Source organism: Mauremys mutica, chromosome 6, assembly GCF_020497125.1.
Source record: "Mauremys mutica isolate MM-2020 ecotype Southern chromosome 6, ASM2049712v1, whole genome shotgun sequence".
Lineage (NCBI taxonomy): Eukaryota > Metazoa > Chordata > Testudines > Geoemydidae > Mauremys > Mauremys mutica.
The window spans coordinates 56,072,661-56,095,764 of NC_059077.1; the positions used below are offsets into that span (position 1 = coordinate 56,072,661).

At 41.5% G+C, this 23,104-nt stretch overlaps 2 long non-coding RNA genes across 2 annotated transcripts in view; both read left to right on the plus strand.

The window, feature by feature from the left end:
* Positions 1-1,110: 1,110 nt before the first annotated feature.
* LOC123372803 lies at positions 1,111-9,321 on the plus strand. Its single transcript, XR_006580460.1, has 3 exons — positions 1,111-2,183; positions 3,116-3,251; positions 9,264-9,321. It is a non-coding gene; the product is annotated as an uncharacterized LOC123372803 (long non-coding RNA).
* A 5-nt stretch (positions 9,322-9,326) lies between these two features.
* Positions 9,327-23,104, plus strand: part of LOC123372801 — a 46,377-nt gene continuing 32,599 nt past the window's right edge. Inside the window, exons 1-3 of the long non-coding RNA XR_006580458.1 lie at positions 9,327-9,345; positions 10,564-10,619; positions 19,095-19,250. This is a non-coding gene — a long non-coding RNA (uncharacterized LOC123372801). The remainder of the gene's footprint in view (positions 9,346-10,563; positions 10,620-19,094; positions 19,251-23,104) is intronic.

Sequence of the window (23,104 nt, forward strand, 5' to 3'; positions counted from 1 at the left end):
TTTTAGAAAAACATCCAATCTGGATTTTAAAATGGCCAGTGATGCAGAACCCACTATGCCCCTTAGTAATTTGTTCCAATGGTTAATTACTCTGACTGATAAATATGTGCACGTTATTTCATTCTGAGTTTTTCTACCTCCAACTTCCAGGCATTGTGCAAAATGAGGGCAAAACTCGGTAGTGTGTTACATTCACTATGCGTAGGGGTAAATAACTAGTTGCAAGGCAGTCGAAAATCGGGTCTTGTGTTTTTCAAACAAGGCCAAAGATTATATCATTTCTATCCAGGACCACTGTCACTAGTGAAAAAATTCCCCGTGCCGGCAGATTCCTAAGCAGTGGGCACAAAAGGATCATAGTGAGGGCTAAGATCTGATCCTTGGTATTGAATTTCAATGTGCACCAATTTCCCATACTTAGTCATTTAGACCTGTTTGGGGACCAATTTCACACAGAAGTGTAGCTTGCACCGTTTCAAATCTCTGTTGAATCTTGCCCATGGACTTCACTCACTTATTCCAGGCTGTATCTGAGAACTTCCACTTGAACTGGGATGCTGACATTATGTTGTTATATGTGTGAAGATGTCAATCAATATCTTTAGCAATGAGCAACTGACTTTACATCAGTCATTTCTTCTAAGATGGAGAAAAAGTACATATGAACTGGCACGTATTTAAATTAGTATCAGGACAGAAAATTTGACTTGTATTTGTACGTGCTTCATACTAAAAATATCCCATTCGGGAATCAGTTGGCCAAAAGTCAGAAAAGTGCAGACACACCATTTGGATTGTGGAAGAATTTTTTGGCTTTCAGTATATATTTATCCCCTAAAATACTTCAGCTAAGCTGCTTATCTGAAACCTTCTCTGTGCATTTTATAGTTCAATTTGGTCTTTAATTATGACCTGATCCTACAGTCCTCTTATGCAAAATTCCCAATGAATTCAGTGGGATGTAAGTTGAGTTTGGACTCTGGGATTTAGTTGAGAGATGATAGATCTCTCTAATAAATGGACTGCATTTTTTCTCAATATATTCAAGGGATTCTAGTGGTTGTAAAGCAGTGCCTAGGTTAGCAAATGTATTGATTGTGATTTATTTGTTTTTAGTGATATAGCTGATGCAATGCATCTTTGCAGACAGGCTTTACTTAAAATTGTTTTCTGAAGCATTTTTTCACTTCCTTTATTAGCTAATTCCTCATAGTGACTATTAAAAGTTCCATAGTCTCTTTCAATGAGGACCTTGAAGAATAGTCATTTGGAATTCCATACTGAGAAAGTTCCACCCAGCAAGTAGAAAGAGCAAAGATGCGAGGCAACATGATGTCCACATGTACACACCAACAGTCCCCCCACCTCCATTTTAATTTCTGCCTCTTTATGATGCTAGTGTGGACCACAATAACATTTTCCATAACATATTTGGAGCCAGGCCCACATGCAGAAAAGTGAAAGACAAAGCTCACTGAATTTATGAAATTGTGCATTATAGTGAGAGTGAAGGAAACTTCAGAAAACACCAAGTGCTTATCTAAAAATAAACTGTTCCTATATGGGGTAACATGCAGACAAACACAGGACAAGGTTGGGCCCAGCCTTGTACAGGTCTTGCAAGGGAGAGAAGGTGCATAGTGGCTCCTCACCACCAAGTGTACAGGAACAACAAAGAATGCCAGGACTTTGCAAACTCGGCACCTGCAGCACAAATAGCTTTTCCAAAAAGGACTTGCACATAGCAGACTGACCAGTGGGAGGCAGCACACAATATGCTGTACTAGAACTGTGTGGCAGAGAGGCTATGCTCCAGGAAGCAAGTGTGCCTACTTCATGTACAGAGTTCTTGGAGCACCTGCTGAGGTGAGAGCCTCCTCAACATTGCACACCCTGTAGGAACTGCAGCATCTCAGGAACTGCGACTATAGTGCCAGTGGCTTTTGAAAACTGTACATTATTGCTCAGTATAACAATCTACAGGTTGACATAGTTTTATGGTTTCATGCTTTAGAGGAGGGTGCCGGTAAGAAATAAAAATACCAAAACTAAAAAATTGGAGAGTTATCCACTCTGGTAATAGCTATACACTTGGATCTTGTATCCACAGTTTGATTGTACGTCAGTTTTGATTTGTCTGTTTCTTTAAAGGAAGGATACTGATCTTGATGAATAGCTAACAGGTAAGATCATTCTTAAAGTTGTGAGTGATTAATAATGATAGTGCATAGTTGTTGGGGTTTTTTCTCCAGGAATGGAAATCAAATATATCATTCACATTAAGGGTAAGTGTTTGACAGAATGATTCATAGTACATTGGTAAGCATAAGAAGTCAAAGTTAGGGACTTCCCAAAGGTGTCAAGTAAAGTTATTTATAATTCGTACATATAAATATTTAAAAAGTGTATGCAGGTATGGATATTCCTTCTAAGAGATTGGTAGAAATTATTTATTTGTCCAAAATTAGAAGAAGCAAGAGCTACTTTTCCTGTCAACCCGTGTTGCAGAGGATGAGTGAGTAAAGTTTAAATAAACCACTGCTCTACTGTGTCACTGGTCCTTAGAGTTCACTCCAATGGAGATTTTCTGTATTTCCCTTAAATTGGAGGATCCCAAGGGGTCGAAAAGCCATACAATACAGAGGTCTGATATGTACTCATTACACAATACAATGGAATGTTATTAAATTATTAACTGGTTAATGCACCGAAGCTAGAAAATGCATCTGCAGCAATGCTGCAAAATCTTTAAAAATGTCAATTTCCAATGCTAAAAATATAGGCTCTACATGGAGGAAAAAAATGTTTGCAAGTCAAGTCATGTTCCTTTTTTGTCCTCTTGACCAGCTGTCTGTTGTTGGGCTACAGATTGTTTTCTTTATCCACAAGAGATACTGAAAATTAGTATCCCCCATTTGTGTGGTGCAGTGTATCACATCATGATCCTCAGACCCCCCTTGCTGCCAAAGACAACAGAAATCAGAAATAGCACCTGAACAAAGGATTTGCTCTTAAGAATAACGTGCCGACTGCACTTTTCTTCAGCACCCCTAATGGCAGATAGGTGATGCACCATTAACAATGGCAGAAAATGACTCCTTGCATTTCTTCTCAGGTGCAGTGGCAAACAGTAGCAGTGATAAATGGAAACAGTAGTGATGGCCATGCTTAAGTGTCTTAGGGTGCGTGCCTAAAGAAGAAATGAACAGACGACATGTATCGTCCTAATTTTTAGCTATGGGTGAATTTAGGTAGGTTCACTTTTTTAAAGAATAAAAGAGAAGGGCACTGGGCATGCATGTAAAGGCCAATGGATAGATAGTTCTAATAAATTGAACTTTGGGGGGTATTTTATGCTAGCATAAATATCCAGTATTTTGTTAACTTTCTTAACATAGTAAATATTATGGAGGCACTGGTTTCAGAACCATATTTAAAGCTGAGTTGAATAGTAGGTCTAGGAACAGATTGAAGGCCAGATTGTGGCATTTAGCCAATAGCCCAGTGCAGAGCCACAAAGTCCCATGGGGCTCATGGAAGTCCCGGGTACAAATAAGATTAGCCCTCCACTGACAAGGACCATGGGGAAAGACAGTAATGATACCAATGCCAGCTCTTACTCAAAGTGAATTCCCCATGCGGTGGAGGTATCCAGGTATCCAGACATGTTTATCTGCATAAACCAGCTTGAATGAATTTGGTCCTTTGTATTACCTAATGTCTTCATCTACGTATGAGTATTCAACTCACCAATCAATCTGCCAAGTATTGACCGTCTAGAACGGCACCATTAGTTGTCATTTTGAGAAGAAGGATGTTATAGTAGGGACGAGCACAGACTGGGTGATTGGAAGTTATATAGAGGTGACTTGCTATTTCTTACTCATCCCAAGAACTTTAAAAGAGGTGGAGATCTTTGTTGCTGAATGCTTCTAACTGGGTACAAGGGATTCCAATAGTTCAAGCATCCAATATAAAGACAAAAGATAGATAAAGAATATGGGTGAACAGGTGCAGAATAAACAAGCATCCTTGCTTGATTTTGGTCATTTCCAGAACTGTACTTTACCTTTTTTTAAAAGTTCTGAAATTTTTACTTAATCTTATATATTATATAAGGTTCTAGATATTTTCAAAGCTCAATACTTCAGTGATCTGGTCAGAGCCAGACAATACAGGAACTAAGATACTTTAGGGAAAGGTTGTTCATTTGGTATTTCATACCTAATAAGAAGTAGAAATTTTGAGAAAGGATCTTGTTCTATCAGGATACCTAATCACATTTCCCCCCATACTTAATGGCTTCAGATAAGTTCCCCAATTCTAGATTTCTTAATGCACCCTGTCATCACACTCCAGCAAGGTAACTAGGGTGACGAAACCATACTAAGCAAATAGGAGGTTTAGAAAACAGGAATTTTGTGGAATTTATTAGATTTAGATTCACAATGTAATGCATGGATTTTAAGTTCAAATGGTATAGAGAACATTTATGAAACAGTTCACAAACTCTTTGAGAAAAAGTGGCAACACTGACTGACAAAATTACAAAATATTTTTTATTTAATATTTAAATAAATATTAATTACAAAATATTTTAAGGCAAATGGGAGAGTGCAATATCTTACGTGATAACATGTATTCCACTTTAAAAGGAGATAAAATAAATGTTTATAATGTAGGCTTCACTAAACATCTTTCTTTTCAAGACTTTATTAAGGGAACCATGTTTACAAAGCATGAAGCTGATGAGAAGCAGAAGAAAATTAAGAAATTCTAGGTGAATCAGTATAAACAGTCAGCTGGATTCTTTCAAAAATTTACAGAGGGGTCAAATAAATATATACAATGTTTAAAATTGGGCTTCATTTAATGAAAGTTCCTTGTTATAAGTACTAGACACCCAAAGATAACACAAAGCTCTTCAGACAAGTACTGAAGTCTGAATAGTAGCTATGTATTTAGAAGTTAGAACTGTAAACCAGCAGGGAATCAGAGCAGTATTTCATATGACTTACTTAGCATCCCAGCCAGGGAAGCTTTTGTGACTGTGAGCTAATGTTAAATTGAAAAGAAAGGAATTTGGAGGTAAATATCCATTTGACTTTTTTTTTAACTTCTATCTTTCATAGTTATATTGTCTTCATTCCACCAAAAATGCAAATTTATTTCAGGTATTAATTATATATATAATTGTCATTCTTCTAGAAAGGAAGCAAGCTTGAAATAACATAATTCATCTGAAAGCAAACACACTGTGAAGTAGTATGTCGCCATGGCTATTTACAGAGAAGCATCAAATAAGACCTAAGGAATTTTCTTTGTCATTTCACAAGTGCCCTATCCATCTTTATTTAACCTTTGACATAGAATTTAAAATACAGAAAAAAGGCCTTTTAAAAATGATTAATTCTTAATGGAATATTGGAACACTCCTTGAGAAATACTTCACAGGATCTGGCAAAAGTCAGCACCATTCATTTCTGCTTAATAGTCAGTAGAAAGAACAGTGCTAACATATCACTAGCATCTCACAGAGACCCACTAAAAGGGAATGGGCTCTTTCTCACAAGTTCAAGTTTTACACGGGTCTCCTACTGGAACAGAAAATTTCACCCATAATATTGCAAGGCAAAAAATAATCCATCCACCCCTTCCTCTTTGGACTCTATAATGTTGTCCTTAAAAATAAGACAATCATCTGTATGCTACTCATCATCAGGCAGGTCCTTGAAAGACAATTATTTTATATGTTCTTGCAGGTTCTTTATTGAAACAAAGGACACCACAGGTTTCAGGATAGATGACAGCCAAGATACATAAACTTTATTGTTATTACTGCCCATTTGATGAGCCAGTGTCCCAAATGGCTGTCTATTGGCCATTCAAATGGAAAACAGAAGCCTGTTTATCATCTGGCTAATTATACTGAAATATGAAATAAGACTCCCAAGAGGGAAACTCCCTCCCATTTCTGTTTCTTACCCAAAACATAAGTGACTTATGAAATGAGCACTTTCCAGTGCTCCGTTGTTTATCGCAGAGAACCATATCTGACTGTCGACCTCTCATTTCTGAATGGCTCTCTGGTTGTCAGATACATAATCATAGTAGAAAAGGAAAGAAGTTTCCTGACATTTTCAAACTTCCTTTTATCTTTATTCCTCACCTCAGGAATGAGATAATAACCAAAAGCAAGTGCTGTAGAAATATTTCTGAAAAGAAATCTGATGGAAGCAGAATTGCAGGACTGGATTCTTCAGGATATTGATAATAGGACATAGTTTCTTTCACCTCTAGGTTGCTGTTTCAATTCCAATCTAGATCATACTGAACGAAAGCTGCTACCATGTCATTGATGTTTAGTAGCCACTATGAAATGAATTTGATAGTCTCAGTCCACTCCTAAAGGGCAAATATTGACATAAAACCTCCAGCAATACAATTGTTAGTCATTTCAGCATTGAGGCCAATGATACTGTGCTGTGAAAAAAAAGGAGGACTTAGATCCCCAGGGATCTCTAGGGATGTCTGATTTGCAACTGTTACTATCACTAAATTTACATTAAAATTGAAAATACTAATTACAATAAAATAATAATAAATAATCTGGTCAAAGTATTCATTTCCAGTTGATGCCATAATCTGAATTTTCCAAATTTAGCATTGCTCAGACTTTTACCGAAAATCAGAGTTGTTCAGATTTGGCTTTAAGATTTTGGCCTGTTTAGCCCCTATGCCATCTATGAATTGTTCCTGTACAGATCACATATTAATTTTAAGATGGAGGAGCAAGAGAGGAGGACCCCTGCATTCCAAACTCCTGTAGTTTGCTGCATAACCAATGTGTTTTTACATTTTTGTCCTTTATCATTTTTCTATTAGTGTCTTCTCTTTGCCCATATGGAAGAGCCATTCATTCATTTCTATAATCTTTTTTTCTTTTTGTCTATTTATGGATAACAGAAAATGGAGGATCTCTAAATTCTGATCACCAAAAGGGGCTAGAACCATTGTCCTCCTTTGTGAATATTGCTATACCTGATGTAGTGCATATTAAACACTATATTTCAAGTTCCATCTAGCTTGCTCTACCATTATCAGAAAGGAAAAAGAACTTTTACATTTAGTGTTAAACATCTGACAAAAATGTACCACAGACCACTCTTAGCAGGAAGCCTCGTGTCTTAATAGACCACCTCATATATTAATTAGAAAATCTTCTCTGTTAGGCAACCAGTCTGAATACTTCTTTAACACAGATTTCACTCTGCCTAATTTGCTTATAGTTAAGTTTTGTGGAGTTTTACAAACTTTCACAGAATGACATGAGCTATTCTAGCTGAATTGCAATGCCAAACACAGGTGAGATTATTGTGCTGGTGAGCTAGGGAGGGGAATAGGTAAAAAGCTGTCCAGATGCAGCCACTATTAAGACAAGAGGTTGCTTGCTAAAAAGGGTCTCTTGTACAGATTTCAATGCGTGTTAAAAAAAAATAAATCTTGAGATATTTAATATTTCTTGTTAAATCTAAATAACATGGATCATTAAACCTCATGTTTAAAATGGTCAATTTCTAGAACTCAGCTCTCATGTATTTGATGTCTGCAAATTGCATCATAGACAAACAATCCTGCTAGCTTACTAGAGCTGTATTTTTAGTAGTGAATGAAATTGGGGCCTCTTTGTATTAGGTGGTTAGTAAAGGACTAGAACTGGGACTTGAACGCAGGTATCCCGAATTCCAGTCTAATGCCGTCACCCATCTTCCTCTTCTGCTAATAGTTGTGTGTATTTCTTTCACAATCAAAGAAACTGGGAATATCATACGGCTATTGCTCTTTTCTATGATAGCCCTTCTACATTTGTATTTTTATCTGTATCTCTGGCTTGTTGTACATTTCTACACTTAAGATAAATAAGTTTTGTCATGTGCCCATATTATTTTTACCTCTTGGATTATTATCACCCAGGCCTTTAAATGGTGGAATGTAAAGGTTCTCTACTCTCATGCCTCATATGTCAACTGAAATGAAACAGTTGCTTCTCTTCTCAAATGCAGCCTGTAGTGATGCATCTCCCCCAGCTCCACCTGTCTTTCTCCCTTCTTTGAATCCATACAGAAACTGGTGCTCACAGTATTTCAATTTTTATCAGGGATCCATCTCAGACTATACATTGAACAGCCCCTGTGGGGCACTGAAAGTTTCCAACTCCCACTGAAGTCAGGGAAAGGTGAGGGCACTCAACACTTTCTGGTCCAAAAGGAAATTGTTTATAACAATCTGTGTCCAGAGAATAGTTTGCTTCCTCTGTCAGCCAAAAATATTTAACAGGGGGTGTCTTATCATTTTGCCCTTGGGTTTTCCAGTAGCCACTGTCAAGCTGTCTGGAGTGGCTCAAAGGTATGTGTTCCAACCTCAGGGCAGACTGCTAAGAAGCAATGCATGCACCCCAAATTGGTTGTGAGTTCTGTACTTAGATTACAACAACCACGTAAAAAGTGTGAACTTCTCAGAAATTACAAGAGTCTTAACATAAAGTCACATACAGTCCCCTTGGGTACTCTGATTTATCTTCCCACACAAAGGTAAGCTTTCTTTTTGATAGATGGTCCCTTACACCAAAAATTACAACAATATTCAGGTTTCAGAGTAGCAGCCGTGTTACTCTGTATCCACAAAAAGAACAGGAGTCCTTGTGGCACCTTAGAGACTAACAAATTTATTTGAGCATAAGCTTTCATGGGCTACAGCCCACTTCATCGGATGCATGCAGTGGAAAATACAGTAGGAAGATAGATATAGATATAGATATATATACACACACAGAACATGAAACAATGGGTGTTACCATACACACTCTGATGAGAGCGATCTGTTAAGGTGAGCTATTACCAGCAGGAGAGAAAAAAACTTTTTGTAGTGGTAATCAAAATGGTTCATTTGCAGCAGTTGACAAGAAGTTGAGAGAAACAGTGAGGGGGGAGGGGAATAAACATGGGGAAATAGTTTTACTTTGTGTAATGACCAATCCACTCCCAGTCTTTAGTCAAGCCTTATTTAATGGTGTCCATTTTGCAAATTAATTTCAATTCAGCAGTCTCTCGTTGGAGTCTGTTTTTGAAGTTTTTTTGTTGTTGTAATATTGCGACTTTTAGGTCTGTAATCAAGTGACCAGGGATTTTGAAGTGTTCTCTGACTGGTTTTTTATTGTTATAATTCTTGATGTCTGATTTGTGTCTATTTATTCTTTTACGTAGAGACTGTCCGGTTTGGCCAATGTACATGGCAGAGGGACATTGCTGGCACATGATGGCATATATCACATTGGTAGATGTGCAGGTGAATGAGTCTCTGATAGTGTGGCTGATGTGATTAGGTCCTATGTCGGTGTCCCCTAATAGATATGTGGACAGAGTTAGCAATGGGCTTTGTTGCAAGGATAGGTTCCTGGGTTAGTGTTTTTGTTGTGTGGGCTGTGGTTGCTGGTGAGTATTTGCTTCAGGTTGGGGGGATCTCACAGATTAATAACAATAACAATATGAATAACAATATTCAGGTTATTCTCAGTCCCAAAGGATCAGTCACTTACCCCAGGTCAATTGCACCTTAGATCTCAGACCAAAGAAGATTGTAGCCAATCCCATAATAAACTATCTAAATATTTATTAATTACGAAAAAGAAATTAGTTATTTACAAGGTTAGACAGGTAAAAATACATACGAGTTAGTCTTAGTTCCAAGGATGGTTGAAGCTTCTATAAGAAGCAAACTCTATATGTCCTTCAGAGCTAATCCAGGCTAAGAGCTGGGGATCTCTTGCTTATGCTAGGAAATCTTTGCACTCAAAAGTCCAAGCAGCATAGAGGCCCAGTTTATTCCTGTCAGATATTTTTATTTCCTTCCCCCCAGAGTTGGTATGAATTCTAGTGGGTGTGTTGGGAGCAATCAAGAAAATATTTTGTCCTCTGATGTTCCATAATGATTTGTCTGGAGCCTGTGGCCTTCTTTAGTTGGGCAGAAGATAACACCTCTTGTGTCAAACCAGTATTTCACACTTGTTAATGCTTCTCTGATGATGGTGGAGGTTTAATATTACCTTATACCTAGGGCCCTTCATTTTCTATTTTTATTGTATTTAATTTTTCCTGGGAATTTATCGGTGTTTATTACTACAACAACAATACCGGGTGAAAATTGAATAGAAATAGAAAAAATAGAAACTATTACTAATTTTTCTGAGTAAATATCTGGGTTTATTTTGGTGGTCAGAAGGACAGGGGAAAATATTCAGTAGATTAGTGCTTTGATGAATGGAATTCCATGCGGTTTGCTGCAGAACTAAAACAGAACTCAAAACACAATGCTACCTCTGAGTTTAGGAAAACACTGTATCTCTAATCCCCAATAAAACTTTTCATCTGAAGAAATAATTTACTGTTGTAGACTTAGAACTATTAGCCTATAAATATTTGCATTTAATAATTGGGCCACACCATTTGCAGTGCATACACTCAACTTTATCCTTTTCTCCTGTCTTCTCCTGTTTCTCCTGGCCAGGCCTCTGCGTAGGACCCGGAGGGAGGACATGCTGCTGCTTCCGGGAGCTGCTTGAGGTAAGCACCACGCAGAGCCTGCACCACTGACCCCTCCAGTGCCCCAACTCCCTGCCCCAGTCCTGATCCCCCTCCCTCCCTCCCTCCGAATTCCTCAGCCCCATCCTGGAGCACTCTCCTGCACCACAAACCTCTCATCCCCAGCCCCACCCCAGAGCCTGCAACCTCCCTGCGCCCAACCCCCTGCCTCAGCCCTGATCCCCCACCTGCCCTCCAACCCCTCAGTCCCAGGCCAGAGCACCCTCCTGCACCCCAAACCCCTCATTTTCAGCCCCACCCCAGAGCCTGCACGCCCAGATGGAGCCTTTATCCCCCTGCACTCCAACAACCTGTCCCACCCCTGATCTCCTTCCCACTCTCTGAACCCCTTGGTCCCAGCCGGAGCACCCTCCTGCATCCCAAACCCCTCATCCCCAGCAACATGCCAGAGCCCTCACCCCCACATACACTGCACCCCAACCCCCGCCCCAGCTCTGATCACCCTCTAACTCTCCAAACCCTTCATCCTCATCCCGCAACCCAAACCCCTCATCCCCATCCCCATCCCCACCCCAGAGCTCACACCCCCAACCAGATCCCTTGCCCCTCACCCCAACCCCCTGCGCCAGCCCGGTGAAAATGAGCAAGTGAGTGAGGGTGGAGAGAGCGAGCAACAGAGGGAGGGGGGTGGAGTGAGTGGGAGCAGGGCCTTGGAGAAGGGAAGGGGGGCGGGGCAAGGGTGTTCGGTTTTGTGCAAGTAGAAAGTTGCAACCCTACCCCTGGTGGAGAGCCAGATGGGCAGCTGTCAGGAGCCTGGGTCCCTCCACCCACCCTGGGCGGGGGAGCTGGGGGGCAGGGACATGGGCAAGGGGCTGTTCTCTCCCCCCCCTCCCCCTCCGGGAGGACTCACTCCCCAGCCAGGGTTGAGGCCTCGGGGGAAGAGCAGGGGCGAGGGGGGGACTAGGGGGCTGGGGCCCCGGCCCCCAGCCCTCCACTTTTGGAAAGGCTCTGAAGCCTTTGGTTGCCTCTCTAATCTTTTGCGTGACTGCAGTTCTGAAGTGAGCACTCAAAAGCTTCTCACAAATTACTAGGCCCACCTAGTAATGTAATATGGCACATTCACAAATATCTTCCAAAGTTTTTAAACGTGGGCCTTTTATTATGTGTATAGTATTGGTAAATGCCTGTGTAATCTGAGAAGTCAGAACTAGACCACATTGTTCAAATGCAGATTCATAGTTCCCTAAAATCGGGGGCCTGTTCTGACTGAAGGTTTTGGCTTTGTCCATTATTTACCTCCAATTCTGAAAATGCTGTCCCTTCACAAAGATAATGACAGTTTACCCAAAAATGTAAATGTCTTGGTCTAAAACCCTATCTGCACACATTCCTTGTTTTTAGGTGTTTAAAGGTTTCATGCAAACTCTGGAATTTATAAAGCTGCAGAAACTTCTTTTCCTTGTAGCTGGAAAAAAAATGAAGCCCACAAATTAACTTCCTCCTGCTTTTCTTGTTGCATTCACTTACACTCCCTCCCTTATTTCTTCATTCTTCTCTAAAGATTCATAATGTGCAGTAACACCTGCTGGGGCAGTAACAGAAGTTTGAGCTTTCCCATAATGGTGCCCTGCTAATGTTTAAAGTGATATAGATCAGTGTCTCAACCCCTTTCACCGCTCACCCTTAAGTTATACCCTTTCTCTAAAAGATAACCACATTCCAGAGCAGTCTTCATTCCTAGTGTGGCAAGACCTAGAAACTTGGTCCTGTTTGCAGTTATGAACCTTAACAAACTGACAGGACTAAGAATAGAATCATTGTCTCTCTAGTACAGATGGTCAACAGGCTTAAGTGAGATAGTGCTTTGAGAATGGGCCAGATCTACTTTAATTACTAAATAACCTAGCATTCCAGGTTTGCAATCTCTCTGCTCAGATACTGCTAGTATATAAAATGTAGTTAAATATCTGCCAACTTAAAATGAAATATTTAAATAACCCTATTAGCTTTTTGAACCTTGCTCAGGAAAACCTGAGCATTATTTATATGGATTTATGGAGACGTAGAAGCCTAAAGTAATGTTTCAGCACTAACAAATTTGGGTAGAAGTGATTTAAAAACAAGCTGATCATGCATTAGAACAATAAAGCGCCAAAGGATTAAGGCAGTCAGTGAAGATGAGAGTGTGGGCAAATCTGCAGGGGGGGGAAAAGAGTTTGAGAGGAGCTTCTAAAGAAGTTAAACACACAGAAATGTTAAAGACTTACCCTGGTGATTTTTTTGAATCAACAGGTAGATTACAATATCAAGAAGGTGTAAGTGTCCTCAGCTTTAAATATATCTGATCTCTTCACTTAGGAAAAAGAAAATAAAGGGGAAATAGTTTTCTGACCCCTATGGCTTTGACAACATCATTTAGCACTATTATCTATAGAAAAGCATTTAATGAGTTGAATTGGGAACATTTCTCAGAAAAAAAATATACTACATACATGGGCCAGCTTAATTATCTCTACTGCAATGAACTGGTTCGTGTTTAAGTGTTCATAAAAAACTTCTGAGATAGTTCCTTGTTATGTACGCACACTTTTTTTTTTCCTAGTTAAGCAATGCCAAGAAGTGATAACTCTGAGTCTGGGAATTGTGCTGACAGTCAGCTGTCATTCATTGTCCTTTATTCTGACAACGTCACGCATTCAGCCATGGATTCATGAGTTTTTTTCCTTTCTCTTTATTTTTAAGGGGGTGGGGGATGGGGGAGTATATCAGAGGATTCAAACCTGAATAGACTTTTGTTTTGCTCTTTCTTTTGCCTCCTGACTGTGTCAAATGCAGTGTCTCTCATGCAGTTTCACTCTTTAGAGAGCCTTGACTGGGTCGGCTAGTTAGTATTCAGAAACAAACCAAAGAGGATAAAATTCTTCTCTCTGGCTTGCTGAGACTGCAAATAATCAATTACACTAAAAGCTGTGTATTGGCAAAAGAAGACTTTTGCAGCTTTTGTGGTTGACTGGAACCTGCCAATATATTTTCAAACTTTTAGAATTGCATAAGAGAGAGAAATATCCAGACATTACAAAGGACATATGATGGTTAATACACTTGTAAGGCATTTGCAGGAAGACAGCTCAGCTGTGTACTGTACTCTGTGAACTGTAGGATTTGCCATTTAATCTTGTTTACTTATTGTAATGAGAAACAAATGAGGGGAAGTTAGCAATGGAAATGGAAAATTCATCTTTTCCTGAAATGTAATTAAGATGTTTCACAGAGAGGAATATGTGTTAATATTATAGTTTCCCATTCCTATTTAATTCCTTGCTTCACATCAACTCCCTCTTCCTCAGCCCCTTTTCCATTGCATCATATTCAATCTTCTCATCATCACCCTCAAATCTCTGTCCCTCACTACTTATCGATTTGTGTATCTGATTGCATCACTCTCTGCTTTGCTAGTATTGCTACCCTAGACTTTTCTGCTTCTCTAGCTATCACCTTCATGTCTTCTTCCATGCTTACCCTTCCACATAGAACAGATGAGCAAAGCTGCTACAATTTTTGTTCTTGAGGTGTCTTTTGTGCAAGCATTTGCTGACTTCGTGGGGCCAGAGGTTATGAGTACATAGCCCACTCTAGGGACATGGCCTTTATCACCAGCCCTTTACAGCTCGTTAGGCCTCATAAACTTTCAATTTCCCACTTCTTTGTGTTATTGTTTTTAGTGGGAGACTTGCCTCCACCCTGTAGCTCCCTTTGGTCTCTTGGTCTATGTATTCCTCATATTCCTTATTTCACCTAACTCTCCTACAGCAGGCCAGCTGATGACTGAGGCTCTTTCTAAGTCCTCCTGGTCCTGGCCTTGGTCCCATCTGTCAAGGTGTACCAGCTGTTTGCTGATACTCCTCAGTTCTCTTCAGTTTCATCTCCACAATTGTCCTGAGTCTGTAGCTACTTTATATAACCTGTGTTGCTTTGTATGGTCATTTGACGGTTGAACCTAGCCCTTCTGTGGACTCAGCTCCTCTGTTGTAGTGGGCTGTCTGCTTAGCTTGATGTTGTATTAGCTGCTTCTGTGTACTGTCCATCATTTCTCTGCTGGGCTAAAGCAGACTATCCCTCTTGATGCTCAGGCCCATCTGTCTCTATGCAGGGTGTGATGCTGTCTAAACAGGTTACCAGCTCTGTGACACAGACAGACCAGCTCAGATCAGAGCTGATAGAAATAAAGAGACAGATGCTGATTGCATTGTTTTCATCTTTCTGTATCCTGTACCTAATTAGCCTTAGACTGAAATGTGTGTTAATGTATAGATGTAAATTTACTTGATGTTTAAAACTGCATGAAAACTAATGAAGAATTGTTTCTGGCTATCACATTGTGTTTACATTATATTTCCCCATTGGAGACTGGAGCCTTGGAAATGTAAATGAAGGAACATGTTGACTTCAAAACGTGGGTCATTGTGTGTTCAACAATGGGGAATCTACGGACCCAGGCTGTGCTGAAAACACTTTTCAAACTGTTTTCAACTATAAGAAGGAAGCAATTCTGTGTCTGATTTATTTGGATGCTGTCGGGGGGGTGTTCCAGGTACAAGATGGAGGTCCCATAAAGCCATTTTGGCAACACTGAGAGACCTATGGGAAACTAGCAGATACCACATCACTACTATCATTTCAACTTACAAACTCTGCTTCACCTGTTATGTAGTTTACCTGCTTTAACCCCTCAATAACTCTCATTTCTTTTTCTTAGCTAATAAATCTATAGTTTGTTTACTAAAAGATTGGCTAACAGCATTGTTATTAGATCCAGAGTATCTACTGACCTGGCATGAGTGACCAACCTTTTGGGGTTGGAAGAACCTAATGTGAAGTGATTTTTAGTTTTAATAACTTTTTATCACAAAGTCCAGCTTGTCTGAGTGGCAAGATATGCTGGAGAGCCTAAGGCCTGGTCTACACTACACGTTTAAACTGGTTTTAGGAGCGTTAAACCGATTCAACGCCACACCCGTCCACACTAAGAGGCCCTTTATATCGATATAAAGGGCTCTTTAAACCGGTTTCTGTACTCCTCCCCAACGAGAGGAGTAGCGCTAATATCGGTATTGCCATATCGGATTAGGGTTAGTGTGGCCGCAAATCGACGGTATTGGCCTCCGGGCAGTATCCCACAGTGCACCACTGACCGCTCTGGACAGCAATCAGAACTCGGATGCAGTGGCCAGGTAGACAGGAAAAGCCCCGCGAACTTTTGAATATCATTTCCTGTTTGCCAAGCGTGGAGCTCCGATCAGCACGGGTGGCAATGCAGTCCGAAATCCAAATCCAAAAAGAGCTCCAGCATGGACCGTACGGATGTGATCGCTGTATGGGCAGGCAAATCTGTTCTATCAGAGCTCCATTACAGAAGACGAAATTCCAAAGCATTTTTAAAAAATCTCCAGACAGAGGCCACAGCAGGGACTCAGCACGCTGCTGCATGACAAACATAACAGAAAGCCAAAGAATCAAATGGACGCTCATGGAGGGAGGACTGAGGACTCAAGCTATCCCACAGTTACTGCAGTCTCCGAAAAGCATTTGCATTCTTGGCTGAGCTCCAAATGGCTGTAGTGTCAAACACATTGTCCGCGGTGGTTCAGGGCATAGCTCGTCAATTTACCCCCCTCACCTACCCCCAGAAGTAAAAGGGAAAAAAATCCTCTCTTGACTGTTTTAAATGTCACCCTATGTTTACTGAATGCTGCTGATAGATGCGATGCTGCAGCAGTCAATGGCAGCATCCTCGCCCCCCCCCCATGGGTGGCTGATGGTACAATATGGCTGATATCCATCATCATCATCAGCCTTGTGGCAGATGGTGCAGTGCAAAAGGACTGGTATCTGTCATCATCAGCCCGTGAGTGCTCCTGGCTGGCCTCCGGTGAGGTCGGCCGGGGGAGCCTGGGTAAAAAACTCCTGATCATTCCTGGTAGATGGTGCAGTACGACTGGTAACCATCTTCATCATAGCAACAGGGGGCTGAGCTCCATCAGCCCCCGCCCTTCATGTGTAAAGAAAAGATTCTGTTCTGCCTGGACTATCATAGCAGCGGGATGCTGGGCTCCTCTCCCCCACACTGCTTAATGTCCTGTCTGGACTATCATAGCAACTGGAGGCTGCCTTCCCCTCATATCTCACTAACAAGTCACTGTTTCTTATTCCTGCATTCTTTATTACTTCATCACACAAATGGGGGGACACTGCAACGGTAGCACAGGAAGGCTGGGGGAGGAGGGAATCAACAGGTGGGGTTGTTGCAGGGGCACCCCCTATGAATGGCATACAGCTCATCATTTCTGCAGGATCTGACACGGAGCAGTTGTGCTCTCTGGTTCTCTGATACACTGGTTCTCTAGTACACTTGCCCCATATTCTAGGCAGGACTGATTCTATTTTTAGATACCGTAAAGGAGGGATTGACTCAGGGAGTCATTCCCATTTTTGTCTTTTGTGCCCCCGGCCGATCTCAGCCAGGGGCACCTATGACAGCAGCAGATGGTGCAGCACAAAAGGACTGGTAACCGTCATCTCATTGCCAATTTACAATGGCATGGTAGATGGTACAGTACGGCTGATAACCATCTCTGCTATCATGCAAAAGCAAATGAATGCTGCTGTGTAGCTCTGCTGAATCGCCTCTGTCAGCGGCATCTAGTACACATACGGTGACAGTGACAAGAGGCAAAACAGGCTCCATGGTTGCCATGATATGGCATCTGCCAGGGCAATCCAGGCAAAAAGGGCGTGAAATGATTGTCTGCCATTGCTTCCCCGGAGGAAGAAATGACTGATGACATTTACCCAGAACCACCCGCGACAATGATTTTTGCCCCATCAGGCACTGGGATCTCAACCCAGAATTCCAAGGGGCAGGGGAGACTGCGGGAACTATGGGATAGCTACGGAATAGCTACCCACAGTGCAACGCTCCAGAAATCGACGCTAGCCTCGGACCATGGACGCACACCACCGATTTAATGTGCTTAGTGTGGCCGTGTGCACTCGATTTTATACAATCTGTTTTACTAACCGATTTATGTAAATTCGGAATAATCCCGTAGTGTAGATGTACCCTAAGGGAAGCATCTGTGGCTCCACAGTAAAGCTAATATAGCACTCCAGGAGTGCATGCTTGTAACTGGTTTGGTAAGATCTAATTATAGAATATGACACCAATTTGGGATGTCTACCCTGTTTTTCTGACAGTCTGTTTTAAGATTGGCACTCTCAGTTTTGAGTCACTTACCAGGCACCATGACATAGGGCTTCTATCTCATCCCTGCGAGCTTGTATTGGAATGGTCCAACACTGCCGGATAAGGATCCCTTCCTGTCTGATTTTCCTTTGTCATCAGTCTCTTGGCTGTTTTTACTGCTGACTCTACCTATCCATTGCATCGTGGGTAGCCAAGGGAAGACGTCTTGTGCTAAAATTATCATTTAGCACTCAATAGTTTTAATTCTGCTGCAGTGCCAAATGGCGGACACATTGTGCTCATATTATCTGGAGATTTGTCCGGTATGGCTTACCAGAAAAAATGAGCCTTTAGTTTCCTGATTTCAGTTCTTGCCTGATTATTCTCCAGATAGTATACCTTCCAGAAACTGGAGCAGTAATCTACTATTCCTGGGCAATCCCGGTCATTAAAAGTGAATAGATCTGTTTGGACCTTTTCCCGGGGTCGGGTTGGAATTTCATGAGGCATAAAGTCTCCTTCTGTTGTTGATCACTATACTCTTTGCACACCTCACACTTTTCTATGTATGATCTCAATGACATTCTTGTCTGGCTGGTAGATACTCTTCCTGGCTTGTTTCAGGCATGTCTCCATCCCAAGGTATAAAGCCGATACCTCAGTCTTGATATCAATTTTTAATCTCTTGGGATTAGCGGTTTGTCCCTGTAACAGGGTGGCTTACCCATGTGCTGGAGAGCATGGGGTGAAGCTAGCCCTGGTTACAAGATGAGCCCCACATGAAAGGAAGCAGGTGGAAATTGGAAAAGATGAGAAAACTGCAGCAATGAATGTAGATGCCACAGGGAGTAGTAAGAAGGTTCTTGCAGGGCCCTGAGTCAGCAGAGGCAGGTACCAACTGAGAAAGCCTATAGATAAAGAGAGAAACTCAAGGCAAGAAGTCCTGGGAACCAACCAAACAGACAGATATTCAGGGAGGCGAGGCTGTGCCCAGCTGAAACTGGGAAGAAGATTCTGCGAGTTTGTGTTTGATTTTCAAAGAGTATGTTATTTTGGACTACTGGGAGAAGGATACTGAACTGAGGTTGTGGCCTGGAGGACCAATGTGTGCCCAGAGGACTGAATAAATGGGACCCCTTGTGGGGATTGTTTAAAGTACCTGTGGACAGGGTCCTGAAGAGTGGGAGAGAAATAAAGTAAGTAGTCACTGTGCTATAGTCTCCTTTAAATAGAATCCCATTTTGAACCCACAGCTCATCCTTCCCCTGGTAGTAGGGGGTAACATCCAGTGGCACTTGCTCCTTGCCATCTGGCCAATCCTGGAATATGAATTATTTTACTGCCTGAAGCACGTCATCCTGCTCGGTGCTTTGTTGGATTCCCTAGAGCCTCCCATCACAGATGAGAAGGTAATGTAGCATGTTGATAAATCTGTCTCCTGTTCCACAGAGCCATCTGTGTTGTACTGTGGAAGGCATACCCTAATCAGTGTCTGTGTCGTACTGTGGAAGGCATACCCTAATCAGTGTCTGTGTCGTACTGTGGAAGGCATACCCTAATCAGTGTATCTGCCACCAGTAGTGACTTTCTTGGGCAGTAACTTAGCCTCACATCACAGTGAATATGGCAGTTGAATCAGCAGCTGCCTTGTTCAGCATTACATGTATATTGAGAGTCTTTGAATCTGCTAAAGTCAAACTGTTGATATCCTCATCATAATATGCATTGTGTTCTCTTGGGTGCACTCCTAAATGGTTTCTTCATGCTGCTTTTTGGCTTCCGATGAGACCAGAGCCAGCTCTAGGCACAGCAAACCAAGCATATGCTTGGGGCAGCACAATTTCAGGGGCGGCATTCCGGACACCTTTTTTTTTTTTTGCTTCAGCAGTTGCGCTCTCTGAGGTGGGTTTTTTGGGGTGATTTTTGGTTGTTTTGTGTGTGTGTGTTGTTGTTGTTGTTGTTGCTGCTGCTGCTGCTTGGGGTGACCCTGGATGAGACTGCATGTCTACTTGTGCCCAAAGGTGAACTGATGAAATTGTTCCATTCCAAAGAGCACAACCCATAGCTCCTTTTTTATCTGAGCATATCTCCTTTCTGTGTCTGTCAGAGCTCTACTAGAAAATGTTGTGGAGTGCTGACTTTGCATCACTGTTGCTCCTAAGCCTCATTCTGAGGCATCACTGTGGCTGTAGCTGATCCACAGGGTTTTGCAGTACTTTAGAACTGATGCCTAATTTCTGATTTTCTTTACTTTTTCAAATGCCTGTTACTGGGTCTCTGCGTCATTGTGTGTTAACTGTCTCAAAGGTTCACCAGCTTAGATATGTGTGTGCAGAATCTGGAATGATAGCTGGCCATCCCTATACATCACTGAACTCTATTCACATCCTTTGATCTGCGCATTTCCTCTCAGTTCCTCAGTGTCTGCCTCGAGTCCCTTGAAAGTCAAGTAATGCCCAAGGTAGGGGACCTCAGTGCTCCTCATCTTCAGGGAGTTTGCATTCAGCCTAATATTCTGCTCCCAGCACCTGTTTAGGAATAGTCACAGCTTGGTATAATGGCCATAGATTGAGTCTTCCTTATCTCCTTCTCCTACAATAAGAATCTCATCAGCTACAATCTTGATTCCTGGAGTCTTTCTATTGCCTAGTTCAGTTTACATTGGAACACCTGTGGGACTGGACTGATGTCCATAAGCATTCCTACCCAGTGGTACCTGCCAAAATGTGTGGGAAATGTGATCGAGTGTTGGATGGCTCATTTAGTTCAATATGCCAGAACCTATTCTTGATATCACAAACAGTGAATACATTTGCCCTACATTGTTCCAACAGTATGTCCTCAATCATTGGTAATGGACAATGAAGTCTTTTCAGTGCTCTGTTAAGTGGTTTGTGATCAATGCAGATCCTAAGTTTATCTGATGGTTTTCTGACCTCTACTGGGCTGCTGATCCACTCTATGCTAGTTTCAACAGGTGCAATAACACCTCTTCTTTGCAAGATTACCCATTCCTTCTTCAGTGCCTCCACCAGGGCTGATAGAACTCTGTGTTTTGGTAGTCTCCTGGGATGTACATGTGGGTGGGGGGAGGTCTCCTTTGTTCACTTTGCCCCCTGAGTGTACATCTGCTAGAAATATGTCCTTATCTTCTGTTAAAGTGCTATGCAGGACCCACAGCAACTGTTCTCCTTCCTCTCCCAGGTTGAGGATATTCTGGTGGTGTACTGCAATCAGATCCACTGCCCTGCTGCACAGCAGTGGGTAGTACTCCTTTGTGTCAACACTCCTGTGTGTCAAGTGATAAGTCTCTTGGTTTGTGTGTTTCTTATCAACAGCCTGTATTTGCCCACTGGCGTCAGAATGGTTTTATTGTACATCACCAGCACTTGGTCACCTTTTTCCACTCTAATATTGCAGCTTATCAGTGTTGCTGGGATTACACTATAGGTGGTTCCACAATCCAGCTGGTACTGAATTTGTCACTGATCTAAGAAATATAGTAGTAAATATGGCAGTTGAATCAGCAGCTGCCTTGTTCTGCATTACATGTATTTTGAGAGTCTCTGAATCTGCTAAAGTCAAAGTGTCGATATCCTCATCTTCATTGGAAGTCTCTACATCTTCAGACACTGAATATACTGCTGCTTTTCATTTCCTGGGGTAGCTGCTGCACTGGGATATAAAGTGATTCTGTTTCCCACGTCCCTTGCACCATTGCCCATAGGCGGGGCACATTTTCTTTCTGCTTATTGTGTTGCTTTCCTCAGTATGTATCATGGACCATGATGCCTGCATTCTCAGTTTGGTCTGTCTGTGTCCTGCTTTCTTGGTTCCTTTAGCTTGAATCTGTGTATTTGTTCTGCACTAGTGGCTGACACTGTTTTGATCCTTTCCATGGATAGTTCAGCTGCTATTTGGCAGCATTTCTGTAGGGTTTGATTATTATTAATAATTATTTTCTGTTTCTCTCAATGATTTCTCCTGTAAGCTAGAACAGTGTGTCCCACAACCTATCCTATGTCTCCAAAGTTATATGTGGATGCCAAACTTCTTAGCTCTGCAACATAAGTACCTATTCCCTCTTCTGCTGCTTGATTTTGGGCAGAAAATCACTCTCTCTCTATTGTCTCATTCTCTGGCATCACAGTCTTCATTGAACACTTTTATCACTCTTCTAATATTTCAGGCATTATTCTTGTAATAGTGTCTCACGCCTCATTCTTGTTTCCCAATGAGATAGTAAAAAAAACCACTTTTACTCTCATTTTCCAATCTTTATCCCCTTGGTCAGCTCTGTATACAGACTCAGTTCTTGCTTCCATGCTAATGCAAAGTTTTTTGGTGGTCTGAGTCTCTCCCCATTGCTTATTTGCTCTGGTTCTAGGTCCTGCTTTGTTTGCTTGTTAATCACACTCTTCCTTGTTGTGGTTCTCGCTAAAGTGATGACTGCCACTATGTTTCATGTACCATATTCTGGGTAATAACAAGAGAGGACTCCATGCTTGTAAAATTAAACTGCCTATTTATTATGAGAACTACTTACAGAGTTGCTACAACTGCAACTAACATTCAAGCAATGTACACGCAGACTGGCTTCCTGGTGTTTCCACCAAACCCTCCCTTCCTGCAACATGTGCTCCTCCCTCTAAGTTCCATGCAGGTTACCGTTACAGTACCAAAAGCAGTATTCAGTTCTATATTGTCCCAGAAAATATTGTTGAATTGTTTAATGATGCTGTATAATTCAGTGGTCCTCATATACAGAGGCATATGCCAGCACCAGTGCTTAGGTTTCTGTGACTGGTATATAGTGCCTCCCCTACCTACTTGATCTAACTCCTACTGAAGTCAATGGCAGTTTGAGTGGGCTTTTAATTATGCTGAGCTCTGGTTTATTGTCAATATCCGCCTCTCCTGCAGTTGTGCAAGCTCTAATTTGCAGTGGACTCAAACTCCTGATTTGCAGTCACCAAAGCTGCATTCCTGCTTAAAATGTGCACCATTGAATCAAAGGTCTTGGACTGGTAAATTAGTACAGTTGGAGGTGTGGGGAAATAAAGGGAAATGATTTATCTAATGCATTTGCACTTACATGCTCAAAGTAAGGCTAGAGATAGGATCTCTTTTACTACTGAAATTCTACTGGACTAATAGACTAAGCCTAACAGAAAAATGGTTAATCATTACAATTTTAGTCCTGGAAGCAATTTGCCTTCAGTTGATAAACACCAACAAAACAGATGCTAAAATGAATAATTAT